We start from the raw sequence: 12747 nt of genomic DNA on the forward strand, positions 1-12747 counted from the left end.
AAGGGGGTGGGATTATGGACATTGGGGAGGGTATTTGATTTGGTGAGTGCTGTGAAGTGTGTAAACCTGGTGATTCACAAACCTATACCCCTGGGGATAAAAATATATGTTTATAAAAAATAAAAAATCAAAAAAAAAAAATCCTCTCCAACTTGTGAAATTGTATTTTCCCAATTTGGTAGATTCGCCAAGAATAAGGGCCAGAAAATTCTTCTGGAAACCACTAGCATTTAGCAAAGGGTTGGCACCCCGGGGAACCTTCGCAGATAAGAAACAATGGAAAAAAAATGGTTTTATGCTTGACTGGAAAACACACTCCAAAGGAAAAGACCCATATGTCCCTGTCTTCTTCACTCTGCCTCTCCATTTTTAATGCCCTCATTTCCCTGGTACGCTCAATGGTATATCCCTCCGGCATGCTAATTCCCCCAAACTCAGGCCCCAACGCCACGCCACGCAAACGACAGCACATTCTTCCATTCACTTGAAGATAAGAGATTAGAAAGATTACTTCTCAGGATGCCAAGTATTTGGATCACCAGAGAGCAGGCCCTCGGGGGGGAGGTTATGAAGAAACTCTGCTTGTTTTTGGACAAAGAGTGGAGGCTAGCACATGACTGTGGTTAATCAGATGGGAACACAGGCTCTTGGGGCAGATGTTGCTTTCATAGACTGAACCACACATTCCCGAGAAGACAATTTTTCCCCTTCAATATAGCACACTCCCCTTGGCAGTGGGGCAAATGTCGGTGACCGGCTGCTGTCCTTCCTCCTCACTCCCTCTGTGGCGGCTACCCCTTCGTACTCGCGGGAACGCCACATCACCCCAGGGCCACCACAGGCACAAAGCTCAGGAAAGGTGTCCTCATGCCGCTCTGTCAAATGGAGAGACGTCGTTTGCTTCAGAGCCAAGATTTCAAAATTCTCCATTGCCACGCTGATATACCTGAGAGTCAGTGGTAATGTTTCACTCTGGGCCAGTCTGCAGGGAAATCTCAGAGTCTTTTCAAAGGAAAAGCTCAATCATTTAGGACAAAATAGTTCACTACCATTTTGGTTTTTTCCCCACATGCTTTTGTAGGCTGGCTCAGTATAAGTCTTTAAATGCATTATCTCATTGAATCTCACCAACAGCCTGGGGACACCTTAGGACTAACCGCCTCCGTTGTAAAGATGAGGAAGAAGGATCCGAGGGGCTATGCCCCTGGCCCTGGATACACAGGTGGCGAGTGGCAGAGTTGCTTTGCCCGACATCAACCCAGGCTCTGAACCACTTAGCTAGGTTGCTTGAGGAGGAGGAAAAAAAAGATTGTATCTACACTCTTAACCTCCTGTGGGATGGAGAGCACGGCTGTTGCTGTTGGGGTGACAGCTGTTTTGGACTCATGTCAAGGTAGTTAGAAGATGTAACTGATAAGCCACACAGTGCTATTTTGACCAAACTGAGGATCCCAGTCTGAACACAGCAGCCCTCCAGCTACCACACTGATAGCTGGAAAACCCAAGGTGTGAAATGGTACCCCTTTCACAGCCAAAAGAAACAGCCTGGGGCTGTACCTGGACATTAAGACTCGGAATCCCTGCAGAATAATTTATCTGACTGTGAGATTATATCTAATTACTTTTTTTTTTTTTTAAATCCACAGTAGTGAAAGCAAATTCTTATGCTTGATACACGCACAGATACATATCCTGACCTCCACTGACGGGAAATAGGCCTTGACCTGGGACTGGCTCCTCTGACCAACATGACATTTATACTGAGACACTCCCTTCCCCCAATTCCTTTCCACGCCGTCCGTCAACCTGCACTTAGAAATGGCTCTTTGGGGCTCGGTCGGTACACAGACTGGCCCAAGGACAGTGACGACTTCAAGCAAGTCTCTTCTCTGAGCTCGCTGTCCTCAAATATGAGAAAAGACGGCTGGATGAGCTAATCCCCAAGGACCCTTCTCGTCTGAGATCCTGGGAAGCGAAGGCAGCTGGAGCTCATGAAGTCTGAACTTGTAGTCCTGGCCGCTGTACACCAAATATTTCCCTTTCCACTCCAGAGCAAACCTTTGCCAACAGGCCTTTCCATACAAAACGTAGATCAGACGATGCTCTCCTTCTGCTCGCATTCTTCAGGGGCACCCCGCGAACACGCTTCCTGCTGTGCTCTGGGAGGTGCTCTAGGGTCTCCACTAGCTTTTCCCTCATCACACCCCCTCTTAATCCACACCTGGGCCTGGGGGCCTTGGGTGCTTCCCAAGTGTGTGAGGCTGTCTCCTGCTTCGATGTCCTGGCACAGGCCCCTCTAGGAGGGTCTGTCTTCCATAATGGACACCCGTGAAGGCGGGGCCTGGAAGCCCCCCCCCCCACCGTGCCTGATCCTTCCTAGCACCTCAATATCCACTTGTCAAAGGATGGGAAAATCAGGGAGCAGGCAGGGGAATTTGGAAATCATGGCCCCAGGCAGTTAGGCGATCCGAATAACTGCTTTCAGATACCATATGGAACTATTAAAACACATTATTAGAAACTGTTAAAACCAAGGTCAAGGTACCAAAGGCAGCGAAATCTGGCCTTCTCCTCTACCCTTCAGTCCCTTCTCCTGTTATATTCTGGAAGAACCCCTCCGCTCATCCCAGCAGCTTCCATGGCAGTCAGAGCGGAGGCCCAAGAATCGTGCTCGGGCTCTGGAGCTGGTCCTCCTTTTGCCACCACCTCCCCGTCTTTCGAGCCACAGGGTCAGGGATCTCTGATAGCACTTTCCTGCCTTGAGACCTTTGCCGCATGGCTGTTCCCTCTCCCTGGAGAACAGACTCCTTGTCATTAAGGTCCATGCCTCAACCTCTCTTCCTCAGGGAGGCCTCTCAGTGGTCACCCTGCCTAAAGCAGCCCACTGCCACTTGCCACCCCCTACTCCTGACCCTTCCCTGAATCTCAGTCACCTCAGTCATTTCCTCCATAACAATGACAACAACCTGTAAGGACTCTGCTTGTTTATTTCCTTAAGTAAATGGTTTCCCCCACAGGAGCTCCATGGGAACAGCGACTGCATCTTCATGTTCCCAGCATGGTCCCCAGAGCCCTGCAAAGTGCCTGCACTCACTGTTGGTTGAGAGTCCCAAGGAGACGGATCTGTATTCAGTCCACTCCAGTGATGGTCCAGCTAATGGCATGATTACAAATCCTCATGCCTCCGTTGCCTTGTTGGCCCTGGTTGTCATGTTCCACGGTACTTAGGGTTGCCGCTCAGAGCTGCTTTTTGTGGTGGGCCTTGAGGATACTGGGGGAGAGGACACAGTCCCTGTCCTCAAGGAGGGTTCTGGAGGGAGAGGCCAGAAGGCTTGGGATGGTAAATTCTACACTAGAGGGGTGAACAGGATACCCATGCTGCCCTTACAAGGCCAGGGCTGCCACTCCTGCCTTCTTCTTGGCCCCAGCAATTTGCAGCTCAAAATCTAGCCAGCATTCATGACAAAAAGGGCCACTCCAGCTAAAGGACCAACAGTAACCTTCCTGGGGGTGTGCCTGGAGTCTGGCGGAAGTGGACTACAGCTCCTCATGCCCAGAATTCCCAGACAGGGGACCAGAACATCACTCTTCAAGGTCAGCGCCAGATGCTGCCCCAACCAGTGAGTGTAGGTCTTCCTCGTCTAGCTGTTCAAGGAGCCGCGTGCTAGAAGAGGGGTCGGTACCTCGTGGGTCACCTCCGCCCAGATAAAGAGCTGAGGAAACACAAATGTAACTGGACAAGTTGAGGGAGATGTAGGGAAAGCACGTCTTCCTGCAAAGTGAGGGTCACCCGAGTTACTTGGAGGACATGGGAGGCCTCAAGCGAGGCCAGGGAGCTGAAAATGGACTGACCTCTAAAGGGACAGAAAACAGATTTTATTATTTCTAAAAAAAGGAGTCTCACATTTGAATTTGTTTAATTTGGCCTTAGAAGGTATTTGCTTTAAGGCCGTGTGGTGCTCTTCAGCTGATCAGAGATGTGAGTGCGCACGTGTGTACGCGTGCACACATGCCCCCGAGGACTGCTAGAGGCTTCTGCTCACACCCACACATTTGTCCGGGGCTCAGGCCTGCAGCCAGTGGAGGGGGAGAGTATACAAGTCCATGAGCAGGAGGCAGGTGAAGGAGAGCCTCCTTTTTGTTATTAGAAAGCACAAAATCTGGTGGAGTTTATTAAATGGGCAGCCTCTACTGCTCCAGCCGATGAATAGTTCCTGGGCAGCTGCTATGCGCCAGGGAAGTCCTGGCTTTGGCATGAGGGCAGGGATCGACTGATACCTTAGCTCGCACATGCTGTGTCTGAGGTGATTTGGAGGCATCTAAGTGGACAGGCCAACTGGGTAGTGACAGATGAAGGTTTGCACTGGACAAAGGGAGCGGCTGTGGCGGATCTGCGCACAAGCTCAGTGTTGAATGGGACAACCAGAGAGGAAACTCAGGAAGCCCAAGGAAGCCCAAATATCTACCTGAAGCTCATTTGAAGGCATTTGCCCTTATTTATGTTTATTTGGTATTTTCTCTTTATGCTTAGGTATTCCAATTTAGAAATAATAATGATGATGATGGTTAATTATATCTTTCAAGAGACTACTTTCCAGATCAGTGAAGGTATCATGTGCCAGGGTTGGCCCAGTGAACAAATTTAGTAAAGAAAAGAACTGTAAACTTCAAATCTACCAAGGGGAAGAAGGGAAAGAAATTCCAGAATTCTGCTCAGGGTAAAAAAGAAAAGAAAGCAGCAACTCTGCGGTGACGCTGGGAGATGTGCCCTCGCACAAGACAGCAGCTGTCTCCATGCAGGAAGGAGATCCGTTCAGAGAAAACCTACCGGAGCGGAGCTCCATGGTCTCCACGAACTGTCTAATCTCCCACCCAGGAAGGACCTAGTGGCTTCTCCTCTTCCTCCCAGCTAGTGGATGTAGTGGGAGCCCAGCTCAACAAGAGTCCAGTTCCCTGGGCCCCTCTCTCCTCTGCCTTCTGGCTGCCCTCCCTGACCCTCCCTTTCTTCTGCTCCATCTGAGGAGGTCCCTGTGCTCTGGATATTTCTTTGCTTCCTTCCCGTTAGAAACCACCTTCTCCCAAACTTTCAGTCTTTTGAATTAGTTGCAAATCTTGCAGTGTCACTGAGCTAACGTGGGCACATAATTATGACTTGAGGTGTAATTTCCCCCAGGGAGCCTGCACAGATGGATGAGAAGATTCTTGAGAGTTAGTGGGGGAGATGGAATGGGGGGGGGCACAGCTTTAATACCACTTCTCAGATCTTGGCTAGAGGGAGCTTATATCCCTTCTAGTGGCTGTTGGCTTACCCGGCCTCTGAGTACTGCCTGAGTCATCTGCTTCCTTTCCTTTAGCCCTCGGACCATTCTTGGAATAGGATTGGATTTTCTTGATGTCATTCGGCTAAAATTCAGAGTTCCCGTCATTTCCTGACTTTGCTGGCAATCACCAGCTGCATTTATCGTCACACTAGAGCAGGCTGTGTGGCCAGAGATGTGGATGAAACAGTAGTAGGTTATGTTCGATGGGGGGAGGTACTTGATATAGGCTGACTTATCTCTGCCTTGGGAAAAGTGATATCTGGCTTTCAAATAGTCTCTTTCATTACAGTCATGGTCATGGAAGGGTACTGAGGGCATGTGGTATACACACAGGGCAGGGTGGACCCCCCAGAATCAGCATTTTCAGTTTTCCTCTTCTGGAGCTACCATGAGCATGCACGACAAGTAGCAATTTCTACCTGTACAGGGTACATATCTCAACTTGGTTCTGATTGAAGCCAGTATGTGGGGTAAGCCAGTTGCCCAGAGACAGCGAGGAGGTCTCTGAAAGGTTCTCAGCCAGAAAGCAAGTGGAGTGGCCAAATTCAACACCAAAGTGTGCAATTTGTTGGTGGTTCAGTTCTCTACATACTATATTCTGAAATAAATCATGACTTGAGAACTTATTTTAGCAAGTGCTATGGTGAGAGCTGAACTCCAGTGGCAACTAAAAAGGTCAGGAACAGGTGCTGTGAGGGTGTGCTCTCAACGTCTCCCAGTACACCCATGGCTCTATGTTCAAGGGATTGTACTCCATGTTTGGTGACACACACTTCATTATCTATGTGTTTGATTATATATGGGACATATATAGTGTTGATTATAGAGAGACAAATTAATACTTATAGACACAGATATATGCAGAGCTGCTGGGAGCTCTGTGTATATACCATGAAGTTTATATGTAATAAAGTAGGTAACATGCTGTGTGAGAATGGGTCCAGGCAACAGGTAACCCATTCTCTCATGTATTACTCATAAGGGGTACTTTATTATATAGTAAATATAATTGTAATATTGTAATACTAGTATTGTACAGTATAGATAATAAAGTTATATGTGTAATACATTACATATGTAATAAATATATAGCATGATTAATATACATGATACCTAGAGGGATTTGGGGAGTCATATAATGCCTATTATACACAAACTACATATATGTAATAAAAACACATATGTAATTAAGTATATACAAAATATACATGTAATAAAATACCTAGTATTAACATATGTAACAAATATTTGTATATGCATACCTATGTAATTCATATATGTATATATAGTATAATACATGTGTATACAGTGTATGTTTTACATAGAATCAATAAGTGGAAGTGACTTCTTAGATTATATTTGGTGGTGTTGGTCTCCTTCCAACTTTGCAATTTATTCTTACCTGCTCATTTACACTAACAGAGATGGGGATGCTAACAATTACTCTTGAAGCTTTAAGAATATACAAATGCAAAATCCATCATCTTAGCAAGCTGAAAAAAAAAAAAACCCTCACTATTTTCATGCATTAACAGCCCCACATGGAAGTTAATTAAACAAATGCTAATTTCCTAATCTGCTGATGACTGTTAGTTTTCATTGCCAAAGATTAGCTGTTAAGATATAAATACCCACAACCATACCTGTTCTTTTTCGAAACACCGATGTTCTGATTTAATGGAAAATCACTGCAGGGCACAAGTATAAACTATAAAACAATTAAAATCATAAATCCAAATGGCAGCAATTCCCAGTGAGTTTTACAACATCAAACTAAGCAGCTGCCAATCTGAAAAGCTGTGCCCTGGGCCCTGCAGGTGAGTTGGCTAGAGCTGGGGCAAGGGACAGGTATGGACAGCTTTCCGTGGGTGGGCTCTAGTGAGAACCACAGCGGGCTAGGGTCTATGGGACAGTGAGATCATCAGCCCAGACCTCAGGAGGTCCCAGGGAAGAGGCCAGCCACAAGTTGCTAGCTGGGTTGTCTTCCTTTTTTAGGGAACAACAAAAAAAATTAATTCATGCCTTCAGATATTTACTAAGCAACCACTATGTGATATGTACTGACCTTGGCCTGGAGGAAACAAAGTCCCTGCGCTCATGGAGCTTACATTCTAGCGTGGAAAGAGACATCAGTTAATAAAACACTAAGCAGTATGTCAAGGAATGAAAGCGCTATGAACATTTAGGCTGGAAAGAACTCTGGCCCACGTCCTCCTCTCTCCCACAAAGTAATGAGTATTTACTGAGCACCTTCTAAATGCCAGGCCTTTGTGAGATGACTTATAAAAGACAGAATTCTAAGTTGCAGTTTCTGTTACCTACAGATGACACCAGGAGCAGGCCACCTGCTCAAGAATGGTGTTTGCTGAGTATTTACTCATGTACCTTATGTACGTGAGCTCATTCAAGTCTCCCTGAAACTCTCTGGAATGGGTACCACCAGCACCCCCATCTTACAGATGACAAAACTGAGGCCTGGAGAGGAAGAATGCCTTGCCTAGAAGCCTACTGCTAGCTTGGGGTGTGGGGACCAGGAATTGCACCCCACAGAGCAGCCTCCTAACCACACCCCCTATGTGGGTCTAAACTGGGTGGTAGAGACCAGTGGCACTAGTGGCACTGGAGGAGTTTCGAATCAGATGGAAGCTCCTTGAAGGAGAGCACACATCCGCTACACTGTCCGTATTCTCACCAGGCCCCCCTCCTAGTGCCTGCTCCAGGGCTAGGTGCCAGGAGAGATCAGTACTTTCTGACAGCTGGGTCATCCTCTGGGGAGGCTCACTTCAGGGTCACCCCAATATCCAGCTCAGAAGGTTGTGAGGGGTGGTGGTCTGGTTCAGACCCGATTTCTCAATAACCACATTTCATTGTCTTGTCAATATTATTCTTAATGGTCAACCGGAGATCTAGATTTGGGGCCCTTGGAAAATTGGTTACAGGTCAAGGGCATAAGGATTAGGAAACATTTACCAAAACAGGGACTTTTCCATGATGCCACTTAAGGATTACTAACGCAAAATGGCCTGAGACCTAGCAGGAGGCTGTAGCATCTCACAGACACAAGTCTGGAGATTACTCGGGTTCCGACTTCTTATTCATGATATGTGAATATAGTAAGATAACCTCACTGAGGCTCAGGTATCTCACCTGTAAAATGGGGATAACAATTACTCATTTCAAAGGTTCACTGAGATGCTTAAATAAGATAATATGTAAAAATTCATTCCAGTTCCTGGCACAAGGTGCGTCCTTGACAGATACTAGTTCCAATTCTCCTTCGTGAGCAATTTCCAAACTTGATCATTGAAACCACTAGTTTCATATTCCTCCCTCACCTACACAAAAATGACTGTCTGCCCCATAAACAGAACTGAATGCCTGCTGCCTTTTTTTTTTTTTTCCAGACTGACCACATTACAAGCGACACCATAAGGGAGCAGCACAATGGTAAACAACCATCATAAGGGGAAACCAGAATGAAGAAACAGAGCTAGGAATTATAGAATAGTGGCTGTGCCCCTATTCTAACCTAGACTTTATTTCCCACCCAGTCCCACCAGCTGACTCGATGGGGAGGGCGTACCCCTGTGTGTGAGTTGTGGAAGGACATGGGACATCATGGTCTGGCTAGTTTGGTGCTCCTGTGACTTCTGAGGCAGAGGCAGGCAGGTGAAGGGACTGAGCTGTGGTCATGTCTGTGAGGCATGGTTGTGTCCAGCCTCCTTGGTCCCTGCCTGTTTCTCACTGATTTTCCAGCTTGCCCATTGTATCTGTGACCTGCCCCATCACTGTCCAGCAAATTCCTTTCCTGTGCAAGTCAGCTAGAGCTTCTCTTGGGCACTGAGACCCCGATGAAGCCACGGGTCTCAGGCCAGTCTAAAAATCCCTCACTCTTCAGGGGTAGCCAGCTGCTGTGATGACAGCCACTCACTCTTGAAGGCTTCCCACTTTGGAACTATCTCAGGAGCCAGACCAGTGTACTCTGAGAGTGGAGAGAGCTTGCTGGGCCGCATACACTCACAGGTGCCTGTAGATTAGCTAGTAGTTACACAGAACTGAGAGAAAAGAGACACCGGTATGATGAAAAGCAGTCAGGAATGGTAGAATAAGCAATATCCCATATAGTACGTCTCCACGCCTTAAGAGAAGCCTGGAACAGAGAGCAGTCACACAACGTATGTTGACACGACCCACGAACAAACAGAAGCTGAGAGGTTAGGATCAGATGCTGGTGTAGGGCTCGAACTCTCTCTCTCTCTTTTTAAAAATAGCCTACACAGCTGTTTCCACACCAACTTCAAAATAAGAGAAAACACTAAGCCACTATTAAAACCTGGAGGAATCATTGCTATGGAGCCATTGTATTAAGAGGATTCTAAGAGTCCAGGGTTTTAGCAATCTGAGAAGGAAGTATCAATGACAAATTGTTTAAGGGCACGGGTCAATGATTCTGAGCAGAACAGACCTGGAAGCTGTTAGAAAGAATCGAAGCTGAAGCACAGAGCCAGCAGGGAAGGCCCAAGTCTGCAGGCTTTCTGGCCCTCAAGCCCTGCTCTTTCCATACTTTGGCCCTCAACATCCAGGCCAAGGGTGTGGAGGCCGAAAATAGCACAGACAGCCGCTAGCTGTTACACAGCAGCCACGCTACCCAGATTTCAAAGGAGCTCATCTACAGAAATCCATCACTGTCAGGCCTTAGGGAAAGTGTGAGTTAGAGAGGCATCTTCAGTCTCCGGAGCCTCTGCTCCCCTTGCCCGGTCCTCCTCGGGGCTGCCCTCTCCCCGGCTGGATGCCTGCTGGCCTCTGCCCTCCCTGCTCCCAGCCAGCCAGCTCTGGGGAAGGCTGCGGGGGCGGCGTTAACCCTGGGAGTGACAAGAGGGAAGGGAATTCACATTTGTCAAACTCCTACCACATGCCGGGGGCTGTAGGGAGACCTGAGAATACTAAGCGAGTTTCCACTGGGAAAAAGCTTTTAAGTTGGCATGAAAATGGAAAATACATATTTAAGTACTGATACATGTCAGATAAAAGGTATACCTATTAAGGCTTTTGCAGAATTGTTCTCTCTGCCTAGAAACTCTTTCCCTCTCTTCCTTGGCCAACTCCCATCACTTACTTCTGGCAGGAAGGCTCCCCAAGTAGCTTCAGGGCCCCTTCTATGGAGGTCCCAAGGCACCCAGATCTGTCCTCGCACAGCATTCATGCAGTGCAGTCTGATGGCCTACTTATTGGTGTATCTCCCAAACTAGGCTCGAAGAAGGGATGAAGGCACCATGTTGAGTTCACCACTCTATCTCCACAGGACCCTGTGTGGTGCCTGAGATGGAATAGGCACTTAAAAAAAAAACAAAAACAAAACAAAACCCTGTGGGTTGACTAAGAATGAGCACAGGTACTCAGGGGAGACTCAGAGAGATCTCTGTGGGCTGAAGGTGGTTGGATTCCAAGACAGCAGGCACTTGGGAATATTGACTAAAGAAAGATCCATTAGGTAATTTTCTTCTGGAAACTTCTTGTTGGCCTGTGCCACAGCCTGGATGCCAAGCTGATCAAACAGCATGGCCTGAACCCTCTCTACAAGAACCAACCTGCTCGGTTATTAGCACCCTGCCTTGGCAGCCTTGATCCTGTTGCTTGGATCTGCCATGCTGTTTGCAGAGATTAACTTCCTTCAGTAATTTTTAATCATTTTAAGCAGGTACTTCACTTAGACACAATGAAGACATGTACAACTTGATTTTGATTCATACTCCATTTTATCCTGGCGGTAATCGTGCATGGAATGGACTCTGATTTTCATGCTTATTTAATCCTGATGTGAATTATGAATGACTCACTGTCCTAGGTTGAACATTTGTTTTTCTCCACTGTTAATGTTCTGTGTGTGTGTGTGTGTTCATCCTCATTTATTAGCGTGTATGCACTTAGAAGAAGGGAAATATCAAAGACACTAAAATGTGGAAAAAGTCCATCAGTTAGTTGTATTTGGCTAAATGAAGTCAGTGACTAAATCATTTCCCTCCTAATGATATAGACTGAACCCTATGTAGGAAACTGACTTTTCTTCTCCCTTCCCCTCTTTAAGCCCTGCTTGGCAACAACCAACCCCAGTCTGATGTGCCAACTTCAGAAAAGATTCCTTGGTTCCAGATGAACGGATTCCCATAAACTCAAACTTTTATATTAAACCCAGTCATTGTTACCAAAAATGTGTGCTCAAAGTGATTTTGTGTTCACTTACTGACCGGTTCCAAAGAACTTTCTAGAGGAGCACAGTCTATCAGAAACCAAACAATCCTCTTTGTCAGCCACATAATGGGGACTGTGCCCATTTTTCCCTTCTGACACATTTTGGATTATTGAGTTCTCCAAAATGGATGAACTGTGGCACTGCCCATCAGTTCATTTTCCCAAATATTCTTCCAAAGACACTTATTCTAATATTTAGATTTAAGTAGAAAGCAGTTAAGTTCCTGTTTTCTAAAGCTTTATATAGGGAGAAGACTAAAGTCCAACAGAGAAGAACTTGAGAAATTGCTACAGAGAGAGAGAACACAGAGCAACTGGTGGTGGAAGTAAGCAACAAACCATTGCGAATAATTACCGAAATGTCTTATTTGTGCCCCAGTGAGATTGTTCAAGTGAGATATCCTTAAAAAAAATTTTTTTTTTCAGAAAAGATTTGACTATGTATAAATGGTTCAAGACTCTCCATATTTACCAATTCAGTAGAGGTTGCTTGTGAAGAAATATTTTTAATTGTTTAGGGCCACCAGACATTATATAAACATGCAATACCTCCATCCTGTCACTCATGACATTGGTTGGGTAAAGGTCTTTGCTAGATGTAGAAGATCAGGGAGCTGGAAGACTGGTTCCCAGCCCTTAAAAGAATTTGTAGCATATCAAAGTTAGATCAATGAGTGACGTTTTATGTACAAAGACTATGATCTCTTCCACCCAGAAGCTCTCACATAAACACAGAGCCATGGGTCTTCATGGTCATTTTTCACATAAGCAGGAATCTCCAACTGGTGAATGAATACACGGCAATGTCAAGGGTACCGACCAGGTAATGTTCATCGAGGAGGAGGGACCTGATGATATTAACATCTGCTCACTAGGTTAACTAGGTTAGTATTTATTTATTTATTTATTTATTTTTATTTATTTTTTTTTTAAATATGGAACGCTTCACGAATTTGCGTGTCATCCTTGCGCAGGGGCCATGCTAATCTTCTCTGTATCGTTCCAATTTTAGTATATGTGCTGCCGAAGCGAGCACTAGGTTAGTATTTAAAAGGAGATTCTCTCCAGGTGGTTGTCTATTCATAATCCTTATGATGCTCAGGAGGCAGAAACACCATTATAATTAGAAATGAGAATAGTGTCCATTGTTCACCACTAACAACTCTTCATTTATAAG

General features: G+C 46.0%; 1 protein-coding gene and 1 non-coding gene across 8 annotated transcripts in view; both read right to left on the reverse strand.

The window, feature by feature from the left end:
• The window catches only part of PRKCE (protein kinase C epsilon), a 517695-nt gene that overhangs the window by 45231 nt on the left and 459717 nt on the right, over window positions 1–12747 (reverse strand). The gene's annotated exons all lie outside the window — the stretch shown is intronic.
• On the reverse strand, window positions 12500–12606 carry LOC123391414. Its single transcript, XR_006606097.1, has one exon. It is a non-coding gene; the product is annotated as a U6 spliceosomal RNA (small nuclear RNA).

Source organism: Mustela putorius, unplaced genomic scaffold (assembly GCF_011764305.1).
Source record: "Mustela putorius furo isolate JIRA1106 unplaced genomic scaffold, ASM1176430v1.1 tig00000224_pilon_pilon_pilon, whole genome shotgun sequence".
Classification (NCBI taxonomy): domain Eukaryota; kingdom Metazoa; phylum Chordata; class Mammalia; order Carnivora; family Mustelidae; genus Mustela; species Mustela putorius.